The following is a 22,687-nucleotide window of genomic DNA, read 5'->3' as shown; positions in this document are numbered from 1 at the left end:
AGGGCAAATCCAAACGGAAGTACTTTGTAACGTCATCGATCATCGCGGGAAACATTTTGCCGGGAATTGTTAAATAGGTAAACAACAGTGTAATCGACCAACATTTCCACTTTGTTATCTAATTTTGCTGGATTAAAACAATGATTAAACACAGATGGAAAAGACAATGATAAAAACAGCAGAAGCTTTAGACTTTAAGACGCAGAACAGATGCAGCACAATGAGAAAAATACAGACAACACAATTACCCCAAATGTTTATATTCTAAGGCATAACTGATTGATTACTCGACAAGTCGGACAGTTGGACATAATTATTGGTCACAACCAGGGCCAGACAGAATCTGTGGACATTTTTTGCTATTTCTGAACAGAATTTTGTTTGAAAAACCCATCTGCAGATTTGTACGGAGTGAATTTGGGAGTTTCTAAACTACAAACTTAATATATGAAATAATAAATAATACCTTTTTAACTTTTATTTAATGTCTCTCATATATTTACTAAAAGACAGCAAATATTACTTTACTGCATTGTAAATTAATCGTATGAACATTTTCATATTAGTCAATAATTAGATTCAACTTTATTGTCATCGCACATGTACAAGGCAACGAAATGCACCAGGAGTGCAATAGCAGCAAGTGCAGTATACAGGTTAACAAATATGACACCAGCAAATGCCTGCAAACATACAAGAGAGCTTAGCGCATTGCAACTTAATAAAACACATGCAAATATAAAAAAAAAACACACCAGCAAATTAAGAAAACTTAGTTTGACAGTAAATGTTTTGCAAATACTCACAATGCAAACAGAAACAGAAAACTACATGTGTTCAGCTCCATAAAAACAGGCCTTCTGGGGACAAACTTTGCAAAACCAAAAAACAGATAATATTTACTTTTATTACTAAAGTGAATTTGATGTTGATGTGTGATAGAAACTTCACAACCTGTTAAACCATAACCTTTTTTATTTATAAAACACTGGTAGGTGTGCAGTAAAAATATGCAATATGACCTATATAGACATAAATATGACATGCACAGTATAAATATGAAAATAAAATGGCCATTTACTTTAATGTAACTGTATATAGGCCAAAGGCAAGATCTGATTTAATATCATTGAAAAGGAAGATATTGAGACATGTATAATGTATGCAAATCCACAAAACAAATGTATAAAAAAAAAGTAAAAAAAATCCTCACTCACCGGCCACTTTATTAGGTACACCTGTCTAACTGCTTTTTAAAGCAATTTTTTAATCAGCTAATCACATGGCAGCAACTTTAGGCATTTAGGCATGTAGACATGGTTAAGACGATCTGCCGCAGTTTAAACCAAGCATAAGAATGGGGAAGAAAGGTGATTTAAGTGACTTTGAACATGGCATGGTTGTTGGTGGCAGACAGGGCTGGTCTGAGTATTACAGAAACAGCTGATCTACCAAGATTTTCATGCACAACCATCTCTAGAGTTTACAGAGAATGATCTGAAAAAGAGGAAATATCCAGTAAACGTCAATTCTGTGGGCGCAAATGCCTTGTTGATGCCAGAGGTCAGAGGAGAATGGCCAGACTGGTTCCAGCTGATAGAAAGGCAACAGCAACTCAAATAAACACTCGTTACAAGAGGCGGATAGGTTACAGCAGCAGAAGACCACACCAGTCACCTAAGAAAAGGAAATTGAGGCTACAATTTGCACAGGCTCACCAAAATTGGATAATAGAAGATTGGGAAAACGTTACCTTGTCTGATGAGACTTAATTTCTGCTGCGACATTCGGATGGTAGGGTTAGAATTTGGCATCAACAACATGAACTTATGGATCTATCCTGCCTTGTATCAATGGTTGAGGCTGGTGTAATGGTGTGGGGATATTTTTTTGGCACACTTTAAGCCCATTAGTACCAATTGAGCATCGTGTCAATGCCACAGTCTACCTGAGTATTGTTGCTGACAATGCCCATCCTTTTATGACTGCAGTGTACTCATCTTATGATGGCTACATCTAGTAGGATAATGCACCATGTCATAAAGTGCAAATCATCTCCGACTGGTTCCCTGAACTTGACAATGAGTTCACTGTACTCAAGTAGCCTCCACAGTCACCAAATCTCAATCTAATAGAGCACCATCGGGATCTGGTGGAACAGGAGATTCGCATCATAGATGTGCAGCGGAAAAATCTGCAGCAACTGCGTGATGCTATCTTGTCAATATGGACAAAAATCTCTGAGGAATATTTCTAGTACCTTGTTGAATCTATGCCACGAAAGATTAAAACAGTTCTGAGGGCAAAAGGGGGTCCAACCTGGTACTAGAAAGGTGTACCTAATAAAGTGGCAGATGAGTGTACAAACTTGCACAGTAACTGTATGTGATACTAAGAAAGATAGCTTGTCCTGATTTGAGTACAGCTTTGGAAAGACATAACCTCAACAAATTAAAAATCAACGTTTTCTATTAGTTTGTAAAAACAAAACTCGCTCCTACTTACATTCAAAACACTGAAGTTAGACACTGTAAATATGAAAGTTTCGTTTTTAAAGCCTAAAGGTGATTCACTGTAAAGTCAACACTTTATAGGTACAATGACTTCATTTTGCAGTGGAAAAGTGTCGAGCGGTAGTTTTAACCTGAAGTAAACCTGTGGCTCTCCTGAACAGAAGCTTAGTCAAAGATAATGAGTGATTGGGATGCTGATTGGGTTTGGAATCTGCTTGCCCTCCATGAATGACACACTGGCCTCAATGACACAAGTCCTCCTCAAAATTGCATATGCTTCCATCCTGTCCTGTTTTTTTCTGCGATAATTTAGGAGATCCTCCTACAACTGGCCATCATAATTACATTGGTCACTTTTTCTGGGAAGCGCCACTGTGAAAAGTAATCCGAACAGGGGTTTTCCCTGCTCTTTACTACACAGAAGCTACACTGACATCAGAGCTGGCTTGTTTGGTTCTTATTATTAAACACAGGTTAGTCTGAAGACCAGGTTAAGTTATAAGTAAAACTCACTATGCTATTCTGAGCTTGTTGGTTGGCTTCATTTCATTTTGCATTCAGAATGAATCTCAAAGCACAAAGGACTAAGGGAGGTTTCTGTTTCTGAATAAAAATGTTCTTTATGCGCTCTTCAGTAAGCTGGCTCACCAGTGAGTTTCGCAATGAAACACTGGGTTTTCACAACTTTACCACGAAGAGCATTTCGAAATTACCCTATGTTATATCAGAGAGGATACAGTATGTGCTTCCTTGGTGTACTTTTTTTAGGTACAGTTATAGTGTCACTGAAAGTGTGTATGTATGTATATATATATATATATATATATATATATATATATATATATATATATATATATATATATATATATATATATATATATATATATATATATTAATTAGACCCCCTGTTTATTTTTCCCCCAATTTCTGTTTAACAGAGATTTATTTTATCTTGGCCATGATAACAGTAAATAATTTTTGACTGTATTTTTCAAGACACTTCTATACAGCTTAAAGTGCCATTTAAAGGCTTAACTAGGTTAATTAGTTTAACTAGGCAGGTTAGGGTAATTATGCAAGGTATTATATAATGATGGTTTGTTCTGTAGAAATAATAAAATAGCTAAAAGGGGCTAATAATTTTGACCTTAAAATGTTTTTATTTTAAATTCTAAACTTTTATTATAGCTAAAATAAAACAAGTAAGACTTTCTGCAGAAGAGTAAATATTTTAGGAAATACTGTGAAAATTTCCTTGCTCTGTTAAACATTATTTGGGAAATATTTAAAAAGGAAAAAAATGTCAAAGGGGGGCTAATAATTCTGACTTCAATTGTAGACAAATACAGATGCATGCACGCACACACAAAGTCAAAATTATTACCAAATGATGTTTAACAGAGCGAAAATATTTCACAGTATATCCTATAATATTTATTCTAATGGAGAAAGTCTCAATTTTTTTTAGGCAAGAATAAAAGCAGATTAAATTTTTTTTTTTAAATATTTTTAAAGAGGTCAATATTACTATCCCCTGTAAGCAATATATATATATACAGTTGAAGTCAGAATTATTAGCCCCCTTTTGATTTTTTTGATTTTTTTTTTAAATGTTTCCCAAATTATCTTTAACAGTGCAAGGACATTTTCACAGTATGTCAGATAATATTTTTTTCTTCTGGAGAAAGTCTTATTTGTTTTATTCTGGCTAGAATAAAAGCAGTTTTTAATTTTTTAAAAGCCATTTTAAGGTTAAATTATTAGCCCCATTAAGTTATATATTTTTACAATAGTCTACAGAACAAACCATAACTTTACAATAACTTGCGTAATTATCCTAACCTAGTTAACCTAAGCCTTAAATTTCCCTTTAAGCTGTATAGACGTGTCTTGAAAAATATCTAGTCAAATATTTACTGTCATCATGGCAAAGATAAAATAAATCAATTATTAGAGGTGAGTTAGTAAAACTATAATGTTTAGAAATGTGTTGAGAAAATTTTCTCTTCGCAAAACATAAATTGAGGAAAAAAATAATCAGAGGGGCAAATAATTCTGACTTCAACTGTGTGTGCGTGTGTACATAAATATATATATATATATATATATATATATATGTGTGTGTTTTTTTTAGATTGGGTACAGAACAAACACCATTATACAATGATTTGCGTAATTACTCTAACTTGCCTAAATAACCTAGTTAAGCATTTAAATGTCACTTTAAGCTGTACAGAAGTGTCTTTAAAAAATAGTCAAATATTTTTTACTGTCATCATGGCAAAGATAAAATAAATCAGTTATTAAAACTATTATGTTTAGTAATGTGTGTTTTTTTTTCAAAATAATAATTAATAACATTTTAGCATTTTACCCAATGTTATATTCGTGAGGATACAGGATGTGCTTTTTATGTGCTTTTTTAGGTACACTTATAAAGTATTTATATTTATGTTAAAATGTTAAATTTCTGTTCTTATATCTAATAGATTACATACATTTACAAAAAGTTATTTAGTGCATCCCACTTACTTACAATTGAGAATGAGTAAATAATAACATCAGAGCATAAAATCATCTTTTTAGAATGATTTCAGGAGGATCATGCAACATGTGCGACTAGTGGAACTATTTTTGAGCTAAGATAGATTGGGATGTGCACAGAAACTAGTGATGTATAGATAGAGACAAGTGATGTCCCGTGAGAGACTAGTTAGAGAATAATGATGTCCTGTGAGAGACTAGTGATGTCCAGAAGAAGAGAGTTAGAGACTAGTGATGTCCAGAAGAAGAGACTAGTTAGAGACTAGTGATGTCCTGTGAGAAACTAGTGGTGTCCAGAAGGAGAGACTAGTTAGAAACAAGTAATGTCCTGTGATAGACTAGTTAGAGACTAGTGATTTCCAGAAGAAGAGACTAGTGATGGCCTGTGAGAGACTAGTGGTGTCAAGAAGAAGAGACTATTTAGAGACTAGTGATGTCCAGAAGAAGAGACTAGTAATAGACTAGTGAATGCCTGTGAGAAACTAGTGGTGTCCAGAAGGAGAGACTAGTTAGAGACTAGTGATGTCCTGTGCGAGACTAGTGGTATCAAGAAGAAGATACTAGTTAGAGACTAGTGATGTCTAGAAGAAGAAACTAGTTAGAGACTAGTGATGTCCTGTGGGAAACTAGTGGTGTCTAGAAGGAGAGACTAGTTAGAAACAAGTGATGTCCTGTGAGAGACTAGTTAGAGACTAGTGATGTCCCGTAAGAGACTAGTGGTGTCAGGAAGAAGAGACTAGTTAGAGACTAGTAATGTCCTGTAAGAAACTATGACAGACTGATGTCTGCGGTTGACTATAATGTCCTGTGAAAGGCTTAATGTATTGTGAGAGACTAGTCATGTCTGTAAAGTACTAGTAATGCCTGTAAGACACTAGTGATGTCCTGTGAGAAGCTATAATGTCCTTTGGCTGCAGATGTGCTAAAGTCATTCAAAGCAAAGGCCTGTTGACTAGCACTCATGTTTGACTGCTGAAATCCTACTTAATTTTATTTGTAAACTTTAGTCATGCGACAATCGTTGCTATTCTCAATAATTGATCTCTGTGTCTTCCATAAAATACAGGGTTTATGTTGCAGAAGTAGTGTTTTACTAGCGCTGTTTAGCCACAACTGAAACCCCTTCAAGTTGAACATAATCTCAGACCAAAAAAAAAAAAAAGATGTTTGTAAATAGTTCTCTAATTTCAATCTCCACGGTTGTGTCCTCTCTGACACTGGTTTCACAGTTCATCTAGCCAAATGTACAGTCCAAATATTGGCAAAAGTTTCTGAGAATCCCAGTTCAGAAGAATATTTGTCACCAAACAATCATTCCACCTGACAGACAGTGAATGAGGAACCTGCACTGGCGTATCTTCACACGCAGTACTCTGTGTCTCAATAATGCTGCAGATCAAACCAGATAATCAGAATATTGCACAATTACATATTTATCAGTTTGACCACGGTGAAGTGTGTGACCGTTCAGCTTTTTGACACCATATCAGAAGCTCAGTATTACACTTGATGGGGATACAAATTTAAATACAAGGATATTTTTGTAATGAATCAGTGGTGAAAGTAAGTTGAGGATGTGTTTGTGGATCCCAGCAGCTCCGGTTTTGCCGTGGCTGTGGTAAAAGCAGCTTGATGGCCTTGTGGTTGCAGAAGCAGAGGAGAAAGCGGAGTAAAGGGGATGTTGGTGGCGGAAGCTCTGCTGAAGGCTGATAAAGGCTTGTCGAGGTGCTCATGTTAACTGTTGTGGTTTCTACTTTTATTCACCCGGCCTTTTCTATTGCACAATGAAGCATATGCATACTGTACAGTGGGTTTCAAAAGTGCTTTTTTTAATGTCACAGAGGAAAATTTGACCTTTTGAGCAATTTTTAAAAATGTACTGTTAATATGTTACCTCCAAATAGTGCAAATTAGATCATTAACATTTCATAATCCTGTAGTTTGCTGGTTTATAGGTTTAAATGATGATAAAGTGCATCATTTTTTAAATGTGTTTACCGATGTTTAATTGCATATGTTGTTCATTCATTCATTCATTTTCTTGTCGGCTTAGTCCCTTTATTAATCGGGGGTCACCACAGCGGAATGAATCGCCAACTTATCCAGCAAGTATTTACGCAGCTGATGCCCTTCCAGCCGCAACCCATCTCTGGGAAATATGTTGTTTATATAACAGACATATAGTGTAAGATAAGTTATAGATAACTAATGCTTAAAGTGACATGTTATGTTCTTTTAGTTGTTAAATAAATGTATGTTGCCTGAGAAATTTAATTTAATATATCTCCATATATTTATATATAAAATATATATATAAAAAATAAATATATATATATATATATATATATATATATATATATATATATATATATATATATATATATATATATATATATGGAGAGAGATTTTTTAATTGCTAAAAATTACAGTTTTCCTTGATTCTTTTCTTATTTATTAAAAATTTTATTTAATATTTTCATCCCAAAATCTTTGGACTGTGATCACAAGCTTTTCATTCATTCATTAATTTTCTGCCTCTTTTCCGGGGCCGGGTTCCAGGGGCAGCAGTCTTTAGAGAGAACCCCAGACTTCCCTCTCCCCAGACACTTTCTCAAGCTCCTCCGAGGGGATCCCGAGGCATTACCAGGCCAGCCGAGAGACATAGTCCCTCCAGCGTGTCCTGGGTCTTCCCCGAGGCCTCCTCCCAGTGGGACATGCCTGGAACACTTCCCTATTTCCAGGAGGCATCCGAAATAGATGCCCAAGCCACCTCAGCTGACTTCTCTAAATGTGGAGGAGCAGCGGCTCTACTCGAAGCTCCTCCCGGGTGTCAGAGCTCCTCACCCTATCCATAAGAGTGCACCCTGCCACTCTTCGAAGGAAACTCATTTCAGCCGCTTGTATCTGAGATCTTGTCCTTTCGGTCATGACCCAAAGCTCATGACCATAGGTGAGAGTAAGAACAAAGATTGACCGGTAAATCAAGAGCTTTGCCTTTCGGCTCAGCTTCCTCTTCACCACAACATTCCTGTACATCGATCGCATTACTGCTGCCGCTACACTAATCCACCTGTCAATCTCTCTTCCCATCCTTTCCTCACTTATGAACAAAACCCCGAGAAACTTAAACTCCTCCACCTGGGGTAAGCACTTTGCTCCAACCTGGAGATGACAAACCACCTTTTTCCGGTTGAGCACCGTGGCCTCGGACTTGGAGGTGCTGATTCTCATCCCAGCCGCGTTACACTCGGCAGAGACCCCCCCAGTGCACGCTGAAGGTCCATGTTCGCATGGACACAAAACAACATCGTCTGCGAATAACAGAGATAAAATCTTGTGGTCTCCGAACCGGACCCCCTCCAGCCTATGGCTGCACCTTGAAATTCTGTCCATAAAAATCATGAATAGAAACAAATCTGATTCATTGCCGGCAATGCGAACCAGACTCCTACTCTTTTCAAACAGGGACAAGACGGCCCTCAACAGATCGCCTCTCCCCCCATACTCCCCAAACACCCTCCACAGAATGCCACGAGGGACACGATCGAATGCCTTCTCCAAGTCCACTAAACACATGTGGACTGGTAGGACATACTCCAATGAACCCTTGAGCACCCTGGTGAGGGTATAGAGCTGGTCCAGTGTACCACGGCCCGGACGAAAACCTCATTGTTCCTCCTGGATCCTAGGTTCAACCATCAGCCGGATCCTCCTCTCCAGTACCCTGGCATAGACTTTCCCCGGGAGGCTGAGGAGTGTGATCCCTCTATAGTTGGAGCACACCCTCTGGTCCCACTTCTTAAAAATGGGAACCACCACCCCAGTTGCCCAGTCCAGTGGTACTGTCCCCGACCTCCATGCAATGTTGTAAAGACGTGTCAGCCACGTCAGCCCCACACCATCCAGAGGCCTAATATACATAGGGTGAATCTCATTCACCCACACTGCTTTGCCACTTCAGAGCTTGCAAACTACCTCAGTGACCTCAGCTTGGGTGATGGGTGAGTCCACCCCTGCATCCCCAGTCTCTGCTCCCTCAATGAAAGACATGTCAGTGGGGTTAAGGAGATCCTCAAAGTATTCCTTCCACCGCTCAACCACGTCCCCAGTCGAGATCAACAGCTCCCCACTTCCGCTGTAAACACCTTTTCCCTCCTGAGGCACCGGACAGTTTGTCAGAATCTCTTTGGGGCTGACTGATAGTCTTCCTCCATGGTCTCCCCGGACTCTTCCCAGGACCGGGTTTTTGCTTCCGCAACCGCCCGGGCTGCAGCACACTTGGCCTGTCGATACTCATCAGCTATCTCGGGAGTCCTGCAAGCCAACCAAGCCCTGTAAGACTCCTTCTTCAGCTTGATCGCATCCCTTACTTCCAGTGTCCATCACCGGGTTCATGGATTGCCGCACCGACAGGCACCACAGACCTTATGGCCACAGGTCCTCACGGCTGGGTTAACAATGGAGTCGGAAAACATGGACCACTCAGTCTTCATGTCTCCAGCCTCCCTCAGGATCTGGTCAATGCTCTTCCGGAGGTGATAGTTGAAAATCCCTCTGACTTGAAATTCAGCTAGACGTTCCCAGAGAACCCTCACAATACGGTTGGGCCAACCAGGTCTGTCCAGCTTTCCCTCGTGCTAGCAGATCCAACTCACTACCAGGTGGTGATCAGTTGACAGCTCTGCCCCTCTTTTTACTCGAGTGTCCAAGACATACGGTCGGAGATCAGATGCTGCAACCACAAAGTCGATCATTGACCTCCGCCCTAGGGTGTCCTGGTGCCTAGTGCTTTGATACCCTTATGCTTGAACATGGTGTTCGTTATGGACAAACTGATTAGCACAGAAGTCCAATAACAAAACACCACTCCAGTTCAGATCAGGGAGGCCGTTCTTCCCAATTATGCATTTCCAGGTATCACTGTCATTACCAACGTCGGCATTGAAATCCCTCAGTAGAACAATGAAGTTCTCAGTCTGGGCACCTTCCAGCACCCCTCCCAAGGACTCCAAGAAGGCTGGGTACTCTGGGGTTTGGCCTGTAGGCACAAGTGAGGTGACATTCCATGTCCCAAGAGCCAGTTTCTGTGCCTGACGATCGGGTTGTTATGGTCCTAACCTTCGACCACCACCCGTTCCACAGTGCACCGGCCCCTAACGGCTCCCCTTGCAGGTGGTGGGCCTGTGGCAGGATAGTCCCATGTCGCTCCTTCGGGCTAAGCCCGGCTGGGTTCCGTTGGAAAAAACCCGGCCACCAGGCAATCGCATACGAGCCCCAACCCCAGGCCTGGCTCCAGGTTGGAGCCCCGGCTGTGCCATACCGGGCGACGTCACAGTCTTTGATGTCACTGAACTCATAAGGGGTTTTTGAACCCCACTTAGTCTGATATGTCACCTAAGACCTGTTTGCCTTGGAGACCCTACCAGGGGCATTAGCCCACGACAACATAGCTTTTAGGATCACTCAAGCACTCAAACCCCTCCACCACGATAAGGTGGCGGTTCATGGAGGAGATCACAAGCTGTTCTTAGATGAGTTCCATGTAACACTTGGAGGGTGGACAACAGAGCTGAGGATCCACTCAGTTTATTTACTCTGAGTCAGGCAGGCAGTGGTCAAAGCAGGAGCAAACAATAGAGATGGTGTCGAACTAAGGTGATTCGAAACACCCAGGTCACGTGACTAAGGTAATTTGAAACACCCAGGTCACATGACTTAGGTGTTTCGAAACACCCAGGTCACGTGACTGAGGTGATTCAAAACACCCAGGTCATGTGATTAAGGTGAGTCGAAACACCCAGGTCACGTGACTAAGGGGATTCGAAAAACCCAGGTCACGAGACTTAGTTGAAATGAAAATGAATTAATTCCTTGGCAAGTAAAAAAAAATCTTTATATATATATAATTATTATTATTATGCTGTGTTCACACCAGACGCGGAATGCTTCCACGTGAACCATTTAATTAACCACGTGAACATTTAAGTATACTCGCTTCATTCGCGCATCAAAATCCGCTTCGTTCACGCGTCAAATCTGATTTATTCGCAAATCAAATTCACTTCAAAACAGACGCGGATTCACGTGATGGGCAAAGATTCTGTAGCTATGTTGCTAAATGGCTAACATGGATTTTATTGAGAAAATAACTGTGTTTATGTGCTTTATGAAGGCTGAAAAAAGCGTTGATACATTTAGGCCTGTGTCTGAGTCCACTAGATCCTTTCAGAGGTGCACCCAGCTCTTTGAGCTCATAAACTCCTACAGAAACTTAACCTGGATGATGGAGGCTTTCAGCGGTGATTCTGACTGAGCCGAGCCCAGTTTGATAAACGGTTGTTGGTGTCGGCTGGAGGATTTCCCCCGGGACACCAACAACAGGCGTTACATCACAATCACGCCCCCACAAGAGCAAGCTCCTTATTAGTATGCAGAAAGTGAAAACCCCTAAAAATTAAAAAAATAAAATAAAATTGTGAGTGAACTTGTACTCTGTTTACAAATTATTGGAATTCATTAAAACACTGGAATTATTGGAATTCATTAACTAATTGACTGTGAAATCCTGTGTTTGTGAATGCAGAAGAGGGTTTTCAGGAAGGTCATTTTTGTTGATGCTAATGAAAAGGCTTCTCCTTTGAATGAACTCTAAGATGTTTCTTTAGCCCTGAAGCCCTCAAAAATGTCTTGCTGCATTAATCACATTTGTGTGTTTTCTCTCCAGTGTCAGGAGCTTCGGTTAATGCAGCGCGAATGTCTGCTTAAGTTCAGATTTTTGAACTTGAGCTATTCGAGCGAAATGTGCGTCAAATGTGCAAAATGCTCAATCGCACCGTGGCATTCGCACATTTACCATTCACGCATATTGCACCATTCGCGTATATCGCACCACGTCATTCGCGCATATAGCGCCGCAGGATATCGATTCTCGCATTTGCATTGACTTAACATGTAAATCACTCGCGCTTAATGCTTCTACTGCGTCTGATGTGAACACAGCATTATAGGGTTCTTTACAATAATGTCTTTGTGTTTCATGAAGCCTAACTTTGCCCAACACTAGCAAACAGAAGTATAAGGTTAATTCAAAAGAGTTGTCGTGTTAACAGGCAAAATTGTCGATACAGACTGCAAAACAACATAAACAAGGCAAGCATCAAAAGCACGACAAGACTAAACAAGGGAACACGTAAAAATGTTACAGCAAACAAGACTGTGTGAGGGAAGTGCATGATGGAATCTGTAGTTCAATAAAGTGTCAGATTTGAAGGTCTCCGTTCTAGATAGCTTATGATCATGACATCCAGCTTAGGCTTTTGTATAGACTAATCTAATGTATATACACAATTACATAGGCTAATTATAAAGCATCCTATAATAAAATGTATATAAAGATTTTATTTTACTTGCCAAGAAACTATTTCATTTTCATTTAGTTTAACCAAAACAGCTCAAATTAAAATAAAAATGTATTAAAACAATCACTTATAAAACTAAAAACACTAGAACTTTCAAATTAAAATGGAGATCATGAATAAATTCAACTGATAAAATGATAAACATAAATAATAATTAAAAACTGCAATAGTAATTCAGATGATAAAATATCGCTGGGAGTTTAGTGAGATGATTAATTTAGCAAGAAGAGACTGATTGTGTAAGAGTTTCATTCTAGTTTTGAGGTTTAAGAGAATGCTATTTATTTCATTCAGAGCTGCTAGAGTATAGAGATTTTGCATCGGATGAAATTACGCTACTCCAAATTACTCATACACATATTTTCCTCTTTTCCGAGCAGCGGCCTGGATGAATTTTCCCAATGTACCACAAACCAAAGACCCGAATGCTCTCATCAGAAGCAGAGCAAGAGGTTTTCCCCTGTAATCGAAGACGTGTTCTCATGTTTACTTGTGGCTAATGACACTTTGATAGTGATGTTATAAATTTGACAGGACAAAATAGTTGTTTTTGGGGCTCAGTATAAAAGGTATTAAAGGTTTTTGACAAGTCAAGTTAAAGTTTTACACTTTACTGTAATTAAGATGGCTCAGTGGTTAGCACTGTTGCCTCACAGCAAGAAGATCGCTGGTTAAAGTCCCGGCTGGGTCAGTTGGCATTTCTGTGTGCAGTTTGCATGTTCTCCCCATGTGTTTCAGTGGGCTCCAGTTTTTCCATACAGTTCTATAGGTGAGTTGGGTAAACTAAATTGGCCGTAGTGATTGTGAATGTGAAAGTGTATGGATGTTTCCAAGTACTGGGTTGCAGCTGGATGGCATCTGCAGTGTAAAACATATGCCAGATAAGTTGGCAGTTTATTCCACTGTGGCGACCCCTGATGAATAAAGGGACTAAGCTGAAGGAAAATGAATGAATGAATGCATTTAATTTATTCCAGTAATAAATAGCTGAAATAACTCTCTAATTAATCCAGTCTTCAGTTTCATATGCTAATTCATAATTTATTATCTGTTGATTTGTGCGCATGCAACATTCATTATAATATTATCAATCTTATAAAAAACACTTTTTTGCTGCTTCATGTTTTTATGGAAACTTTGATTCCCTTTTCAAGATTTAAACAATAAAACAAAAAATAATAATAATTAATTAACTTTAAATTTTGGTGAACTTTTTTATGTCCTCTGTGAATGAATTGTATTAATAATCATCATCATCATCATTTTCCCAGTACTGGGTTGCGGGTGGAAGGGCATACGTTGCGTAAATAATATGCTGGATAAGTTGGCGGTTCATTCCGCTGTGGCGACCCCTGATTGATAAAGGGATTAAGCCGTAAAGAAAATGAATGAATGAAATAATAATAATATTAATAATAATGATACATTTCATTAATACAATTCTAACTCTAATATAATAAATTATATATTCTTTTCTAAAAAAAAATATATAATAAAAAACAGCTTTATTTATTTTTTTATTATAAAATTTTTAAGTTGTTCTGCTACTACTAATAAAAGTACATTTTATTATTGTTAATTCTTATCAATTATTATGTGTCCTTCCAGAATAAAAGCTTTATTTTGTTGTATTTGAAAATGATTTATTGAAATTTAATCAAATCGTTTAAAGAAATCTAATATTATAACAATATCCATAACAAATAATAAAATCTTGACCCCTTTTAAGTCATTATAGAAATGTATATATATATATAGTCTAATCTATTATGCAAAAATAGTTTAAATATATGGTTAATATACAGTTAAAGTCAAAATTATTAGCCCCCCTTTGATTTTTTCCCCCTTTTTAAATATTTCCTAAATGATGTTTAACAGAGCAAGGAAATTTTCACAGTATGTCTGATAATATTTTTATTTCTGGAGAAAGTCTTATTTGTTTTATTTCGGCTAGAATAAAAGCAGTTTTACATTTTTAAACACCATTTTAAGGTCAAAATTATTGGCCCCTTTAAGCTAATCTTTTTTCTGACTGTCTACAGATCAAACCATCATTATACAATAACTTGCCTAATTACCCTAACCTGCCTAGTTACCCTAATTAACCTAGTTAAGGCTTTAAATGTCACTTTAAGCTGTATAGAAGTGTCTTGAAAAATATATAGTCCAATATTATTTACTGTCAACATGGCAAAGATAAAATAAATCAAATATTAAAGATGAGTTATTAAAACTATTATGTTTAGAAATGTGTTGAAAAAATCTGCTCTCCGTTAAACAGAAATTGGGGAAAAAAATAAACGGGGGGTGGGGGTTGTTGGGTAATAATTTAGGGAGGCTAATAATTCTGACTTCAACTGTATATAGTTTAATAAATACTGCATATATAGTATACAATAAACATATGTATTATTTATTTATACATTTTTATTCATTAATTCCTTTGTTTATTCATTATAAAATTATAAATTCATTATAAAAATTATTTATTTGTAATTCTAAGACATTAAATTCACATTTGATAATAATATACATAATATTATTTAATTGTTATCAATTTTATGTGTCTTTTATGAATAAAAGCTTTATTATACCTAATTGAAATGTAATCAAATAATTTAACGAAATCTACTATTATTATAATAATAGTAAAAAAAAATTCAGGGTTCCACAAAATTCATGTTGTCCCAATAGAAATCTGTTAAGTTACCTTAATAGTTTGAATAGATTGAACATTAAAAAATTAAGTTGTCTCAAACATTGTGTTGTTTCAGCTCATTTTAAATAAGTAGTTTGAACAAGCAGAAAAAACAACATTTTTGAGTGTATAAGGAAATCATACAGAATTAAAAGACGGGTCAGAAAAAGGTCAAAAGCCTGTTCCACTTCCTGTGGTCAAAACCAGAGACGACCAAGACCATCATAAACCCACAACCTGATAGACAGTCTACAGACACCAAAAATACACATAATAAACACTTAACATCAGGAATCAACAGGGCAGAGAATGCAGATATGAGAGTCTCCATGACCTGAACTCAGAGACTCACAGCGGCTGTTTAGTTTGGATCTCGGCAGATCCCAAACCACTGCGGTGTGTGTAATGGTAGGCTGTTTTCATGTGTGTGTTTGTAGGTGGGTGGTGGGTGCGAGGAATCAGGCTTTGGGAAGTCCCGTCTCGCCGGTTCCTGGCAGGCGCCCACCTCTTTGGACGGTGTCAGCCACCTACGTCCATCATTATGCTGCATTTACATACAAACATATTAACGCGTGGGCCAGAAAACACCACGCCATAAAAAGACGAGCTTCAACAAGTTGAAAACCACGGGCATGAGGCTTGATGGAGCGTTTCTGGTCATGATGCTCTGTTTCTTACAGCACTTCACCACATCGTTGGCTCGTAATTATAGGTTGTGATTGTTGATGAGGTTGTAATTCAGTTTATTGATCAGAAACAAAAATGCTTTGCTTTTAAGTTCTCGTGAAACAACATGCATCCATTTAAAGCGCTGTTATTGGGAAATTAAAGAAAAAAAAACTGAGGATGTTAAGGGTCAATTTTTTTTTAGAAAATTATTTATACATATTTATATTTAGGCTAATTATATAACAATGTAATATAACAATATTCAGGATTATTATTAATATATTATGTTATATAGTTAATATATTATTATATATTATTATCTTAAATTTATTAATTTATAATTTTTTCTATATTTTTTTCTTTGTTTTATAGGTTATTAATAATAAGCTTTTTTTTCATGTCTTTACTTGATGTTTTTTCAAAGAGGGGTATTTTATATTTAGTTTAAAGTTAAATATAAAAATATATTTAAATAAAAGTATGAATTGTTCTTTTAATTGCAAAGCTGAATGAACTGCAGTTTAATGCAACTTTGTTAAAAATAAAATGAAAATTCACAAATATTTCACTTTCTTTTTTGTAGTTTTTTAAAAACTTTTCCTTTGTCTTATAGTTTAATTAAATATGTTTTATTTTCCTTCCTTCGGCTTGGTCCCTTTATTTATTAGAGGTTGCCCTGCATTCAAACTTATCCAGTATATGTTTTACACAGCGGATGCCCTTCCAGCTGCAACCTAGTACTGGGAAACACCTATACACTTTCACATTCACACATATAATTTTGCCAATTTAGTTTATTTAGTTCACCTATAGTGCATGTCTTTGGACTGTGGGGGAAATCGAAGCACCTGGAGGAAACACGAGGAGAACATGCAAACTCCACACAGAAATGCCAATTGACTCAGCCGGGGCTCAAACCAGTGATCTTCTTGCTATGAAGCGACAGTGCTAACCACTGAGCTACAATGCCGCCAAATATGTTTTAAATAATCATACAGTTGTTGTCAGAATTATTAGGCCCCCTGTTTTTTTCCTCAATTTCTGTTTAACGGAGAGATTATATTTCAACACAATACTAAACATAATGGTTTTAATAATTAATTTCTAATAACTGATTTATTTTATCTTTGTTGACAGTAAATAATATTTGACTAGATATTTTTAAGACACTTCTATACAACTTCAATTAGGTTAACTAGGCAGGTTAGGGTAATTATGCAAGTTATTGTACAAAGATGGTTTGTTCTGTAGACTATCGAAAAAATATATAGCTTAAAGGGGCTAATAATTTTGACCTTAAATAGGCTTTTAAAAAATTAAAAACTGCTTTTATTCTAGCCGAAATAAAATACAATACTTTCTCCTGAAGAAAAAAATATTATCAGACATACTGTGAAAATTTCCTGAATCTGTTAAACATCATTTGAGAAATATTTAAACACGAAAAAAATAAATAAATTAAAAGGGGGGCGAATAATTCTGACTTCAAAATTGATTTCTTGAAGGTAAATGTAACCATTTTACACACTGGCACAAAGGTGACTATTGTATGCTTAATCATAGTATGTTAATTGTACTTATTTATTTTTTATAAACTTGTGTTTAACTGTATTTTTAAAAGATAACCCCTCCCCTTACTCCTCCCATAAACATAATGATCACTGGAGTGTGTGGCCAAATTATACTACTAAGGCCCTGTCTGTGAACACAGGTAATTTAAAAACCACAGCTTTTCAGTGCAATTTGCCCGTTTGTCCACGAAACTCAAAACCTTTTGAAAACTTCCAAGGTGAAGATATTCAGAGGCACTGGTTAAAGTACACATGAAATCAAAACTAAGCATTTTGTTGGTTCACATGCTAGTTTTGAGGTGAACAATTCTTCTGTACTTGTCATTAAGAAAGGAATTGTTTGCCTGAAAATGCACTTCCTGTTTATTATCAGTTAAATTCTAGGATTATGTTTGTTTGAGGTATTGGGTGTGGCTTACATGCTTCACCGCGACCATCCAGCCATCAGTTTTGAAAACAAACAGAAATGATGAGGAGGAGGTGTCTGTTAGGTTGTAAAAACTCTTCCCAAACCTATTTTCCCGATCTTTCTTAATGAAATGCCTACTTTACTACATCCAATCAGCTCACAGTAGAAAACATAAATAGGAACTGTGTCACAATTTACAGACTTTAAAGTGTTGTATGGTTGCATGAAGTTTTTGCCTCATGATGTCACTATTTTCTATTTTTTATCTAAAGTGGCTAATTTATACTAATTTGATTACGCTGCATACAAATTAGTTTGATGTCAAAATTTGTTTGACATCACATAGGTGGCTATTTTGTACTCATTTGTTAGACATTGCAGACAGATTAGCTTTATTTAAACTCTTTGTTGTAGTTTGATGTCGTAAAAGTGGATATTTTATTCTAATTCATACGATTTAAGTACTACTGTGTATTTTGTTAGAAGAGGATGTGCTATTAACTCGGCCCATAAATCCACCCATAAACATAACTGTCACTATAGAGGGTGTGGCTACATTAAACTAAGGCTTGCCAGCAGCTAGCTCTCTGCAACTCTCACATGGTCTCCCACTGAAGCTAAGTAGGGATTCGTCAGGTAAGTACCTGAATGGGAGACCACATGGGAAAGCTAGATTGCTGCCGGGGGTGGTGTTAGTGAGACCAGTCTGTGTAGGTCCTAATGCTACAGTATAGTGATGGGGACTCTATACTGCTCAGTGAGTGCTGTCTTTTGGATGAGATGATAAATCGATGTCCCGACTCTCTGTGGTCATTAAAAATCCCAGGATGTCCTTTAAAAAAATGTTGGGGTTTAACCCCGGGACCCTGGCCAAATCTTCCCACTGGCCTCTGTCTATCATGGCCTCCTAACCATATAATAATTGGCTTCATCGCTCTGTCTCTCCACCAATCAGCTGGTGTGTGGTGTGCGGTCTGGTGCAATATGGCTGCCGTTGCATCATCTAGGTGGATGTTGCACACTGGTAGTGGATGAGGAAATTCCCCCATTAATTAAAGCTATTTGAATTTATTAAATGTATTATTATTATTATTATAAATACTGGTATTTAAAAAAAACTTTTTGTGCGGTTTATCTGCTTATCCAGCCTTATCTCACAAAAAACATAACTAATTATCACTTTAGTGCCTATTTCGTATGAATTTGTGTGAGTTGTTGTGTGAAAATTAAGGATTTTAAAAGGAGGTGTGGCTCCAAACCCTACCCCTAAACCCAACAGTTACTGAGGGATAAGCAAATCGAATTAAATTGTTCAAATGAGATCGTCTGATTTCATACAAGTTAGCCACTAAATCAAAAAGATACTAACTGCTGTGAGATAGCGTTGGTTTATCCACATGCAAACACAGGTTACTTAAAAGCAAAGCGTTTTTGAAAACTCCTGTCAGGGTGAAGATATTCAGAAGTTTTTTGCTTCATGACGTAAATATTTTCTCTATTTTTGATGTCAGTTTTTGATGTCATTTTCATTTGAACAGATTATTATTTTTGTGTACATGAGGACATGGCCTAAAACATACAAATGAGATTTCGCAAACTCAAACGAATTAACCACTATATTAAAAAGCTCTGAACTGCTTTGAAATCGCGTTGGAAACACACTGTCAGTCTGACCGCAGACCACCACACACCTCAACGCTCTTTAAGCGCTGTATTATTGAGGGTCAGTGAAACACGATCAGACATCGGTCAAATAAAATGCAGCACTTCAAATGAACAAGGGAAACACATCCTTTCACCTCACCTGACAATTGTGTTGGAACAATCACACTGATTGTCTCTCTAATGTGTGTGTGTGTGTGTGTGTGTGTGTTTGTGCAGGGACTTGAGCAAAGCCTCCACTGGTCATTGCAATGTAAGCCACGCTCTTCCCCCCTGCTTTCACTCTCTGCCTGCGGTTGTGCTGCAGATACAGGAACAATGTGGCCTTTCTTACCTGTTGAAGGTGTACATTCCATCCCTACTAAAGCAAGGCAGAAAACAACCCTTCCTCCTCCAGTCCCAGATTTAACTCCAGGTGCGCCTGCTTTCAAACCACATCCTTTTACACCACCACCTCACCTCACTTTTGCATTGTTTAGTGAATCACTTGTCCATAAACCACAGTCTGAAGGGTCCGAGGCTATATTTGGCCTGGGAAGTCCGAAGCATCAGGCATGAGCTTTTTATATATATGTGCATGTGTGGCTTAACCATTTTCTGTGGGAAACACAAGGCAAGCAAAAAACACTGTTTTTTTCATGCATCTCACAATTTAGACATTTGGGGCTTTTTGTCTTTTATATAAAGTGTTTCTTTTGGTTTATTATAAAAAGAAAGCATCCAAGATTAACTTTTTAGCTTCTCTTGTTTCACTTTATCAATTGGTGTATGAAGATTTCAATTGCAGTACTTATTTCTAAAGGCCATCTTCTCAAAACGAGTTTTCAAAATGAGTCATAAACTTCAACTGACTTCAGTTTCATTCATATCTGTATGCTGAAGCTTTTTATAGAGCTATTTGTTCATATATAATTGACTTAATTATATACAATATATATTTTATTTTGGCTTGTTTGTGGTATTTCCCCCTCACTTCGATACCTAAAATCACCTTTGTAAACAAGTTACAGTAAAAACGAAACAGGATTTTTTTATGCAAGAAACATATGCAAATGAGTGCATATTTAGCCTCATTAGCATATTTAAATAACCTTACAGAAGTTGTAATGTTAAAAAAAGTTTGCAGTTCTTAATCTATCAACTAGACAAGTGTGGTAATACCTATGAGTTACTTGTTTTACCCTATTTAGTCACCTTTTTTGGCATACTAAAGAGCGGGTGTTGCATTTGGGAGGGTAAAAGTGTGGGTGCTTTACAGGAAGGCTGCTTGCATCGCCCATAGACCCGTCCCATCTGTGTGAGTGACAGCCAAAAGCAGAGCGGGTGAGTGGGAGACGGGCTGAATGAGAGAACAGGACAGGTTGAGCACAGACACACTTGTAGTTCAAAACCTGTAGCATGCAGTGAACTCCCAGTCTGTCGGGATCATATATGATGTTGATCTGAACACTTTCTGGTCTGAACTCCTTGCTGTGGGGAATGGTAATAAGGTACTGTTTGTCATTTCTTCTTCTCCGAGGGTCTGTTGTGATGTTTATTCTGTAAATATGGCAGTTGATGTGATATAGAGTGGGATTCGGGTTGCAATGCGTTTGAAATGTTTTGAGTGATCATTATGTCAGTTGTGAAAGTTGAAGTTGTTCAATGTAAACAGTGTGCAAACTTTCTTTTGCTTCAGCAGACCAGTATAAGCTGACAACAGTTATGAACTTTTGAAAGTTGTGTTATATTGTAGACATGTTTTCTTCAGTGTGTATTGGTTATGTGCTATCGTATTATGTAAAATGTCTATAAATTAGTTAATAATTATTGTATTTATACTAAATAAAAAACAATTGTTACTACATTGAAGATATTCTAAGATCTAATATCATGTTACAAAACCAGAATACTCAACCGTTTATGTAATAATGAAAGGTAAGAAATAAATATATTGTCATGTAATAATTGTATTATAAAAAACTTTTAAAATCATTTAGTTTTAATTAGTTCTAAATCATTTCAAAAGTAGAAACAACTGTTGCTACAATGAAGACATTTTCATAAATAATATTTTCATATTTTTTATTTGACACATATTTTTTGTAATAAATGAAGGTCTTGGTTTAATGTGCTTAGTGTATAATATTTAAAAATGTTTTAATTAGTTCAAAGTTATTTATAAAATTGCTGTTGCTACTTTGAAGAGTTTTACTATATATAATCTAGGACTTTATTACACAACAACCATTTTTTACATATTATACAGTATATACATATATATATATAATGTTATAGTACTATATATATATATATATAAATTACAAACTATTTGAAAAATAAATACACACATAGAAGACATACAACCAATACATGAGTTTTACAAAGCATAAATTTTCATATGTATTCTGTATTTTTCATCAGACACTTTGTAATAACTATATATATATATTTATATCATTTATATATATATAAATGATGTTTCATAATTAGGTTGAGATTCAGTTTTTAGAATGTTTTCAGTGTATATAAACTACCGGTCAAAAGTTTGGGGTCAGTAGGATTTTTAAAAATTTTAAAATAAGCTTATCCTGCTTACCAAAGCTGCATTTACTTTATCAAAATACTGTACAAATTGTCTATTTGTAAAATGTTATTGCACTATAAAACAAGTGTTCAAAAGTAGCTTATCATTTAATTCAATAATTTATTCCAGTGATTTTAAAGATGAATTTTCAGCCTCATTACTCCAGTCTTCAGTCACATGATCCTTCAGAAATCACTTTAATATTAATTATTATTGTTATTTAAGTTAAGTTAATGGTAATAGTAATAGCACAAATGACTGGAGTAATAATTTTATTTGAAACTACATACAAAAAGTATTAAATAAATGTTTAATAAATATGTATTTAACAATTTAAACAATTGATGAACAGAATATTCGTATTATTAAAAATTATTAAAATTATTAAACAAAATTAATACTAATAAAAAAACTAAGTCAGAATTATTAGCCCAACTTTGATTTTTTTCTTTTTTAAATGTTTCCCAAATGATGTTTACCAATGAAATTTTCACAGTATGTCTGATAATATTTTTTCTTCTGGAGAAAGTCTTATTTGTTTTATTTTGGCTAGAATAAAAGCAGCTATTAATTTTTAAAAAACCATTTTAAGGACAAAATTATTAGCCCCTTTAAGCTATATTTTTCAGTAGTCTGC

The 22,687-nt window shown here is 36.4% G+C and overlaps 1 protein-coding gene across 3 annotated transcripts in view; it reads left to right on the top strand.

The window, feature by feature from the left end:
- Positions 1-26: 26 nt before the first annotated feature.
- Positions 27-22,687, top strand: part of nfe2 (nuclear factor, erythroid 2) — a 29,494-nt gene continuing 6,833 nt past the window's right edge. Inside the window, exons 1-3 of one of the 3 annotated variants that reach the window (XM_087305117.1) lie at positions 27-77; positions 6,654-6,782; positions 19,704-19,899. The gene's annotated coding sequence lies outside the window, so the exon portion shown is untranslated. Of the gene's footprint in view, positions 78-6,653; positions 6,783-19,703; positions 19,900-20,813; positions 20,975-22,687 lie in introns of those variants that run through there. The other 2 variants (XM_087305116.1, XM_087305114.1) reach the window with 2 other exon arrangements.

This window comes from Danio rerio, chromosome 23, assembly GCF_052040795.2.
Source record: "Danio rerio strain M-AB ecotype USA chromosome 23, GRCz13ab, whole genome shotgun sequence".
In the NCBI taxonomy this organism is placed as follows: Eukaryota; Metazoa; Chordata; class Actinopteri; order Cypriniformes; family Danionidae; genus Danio; species Danio rerio.
This window is presented reverse-complemented; position numbering and strand designations above follow the sequence as displayed.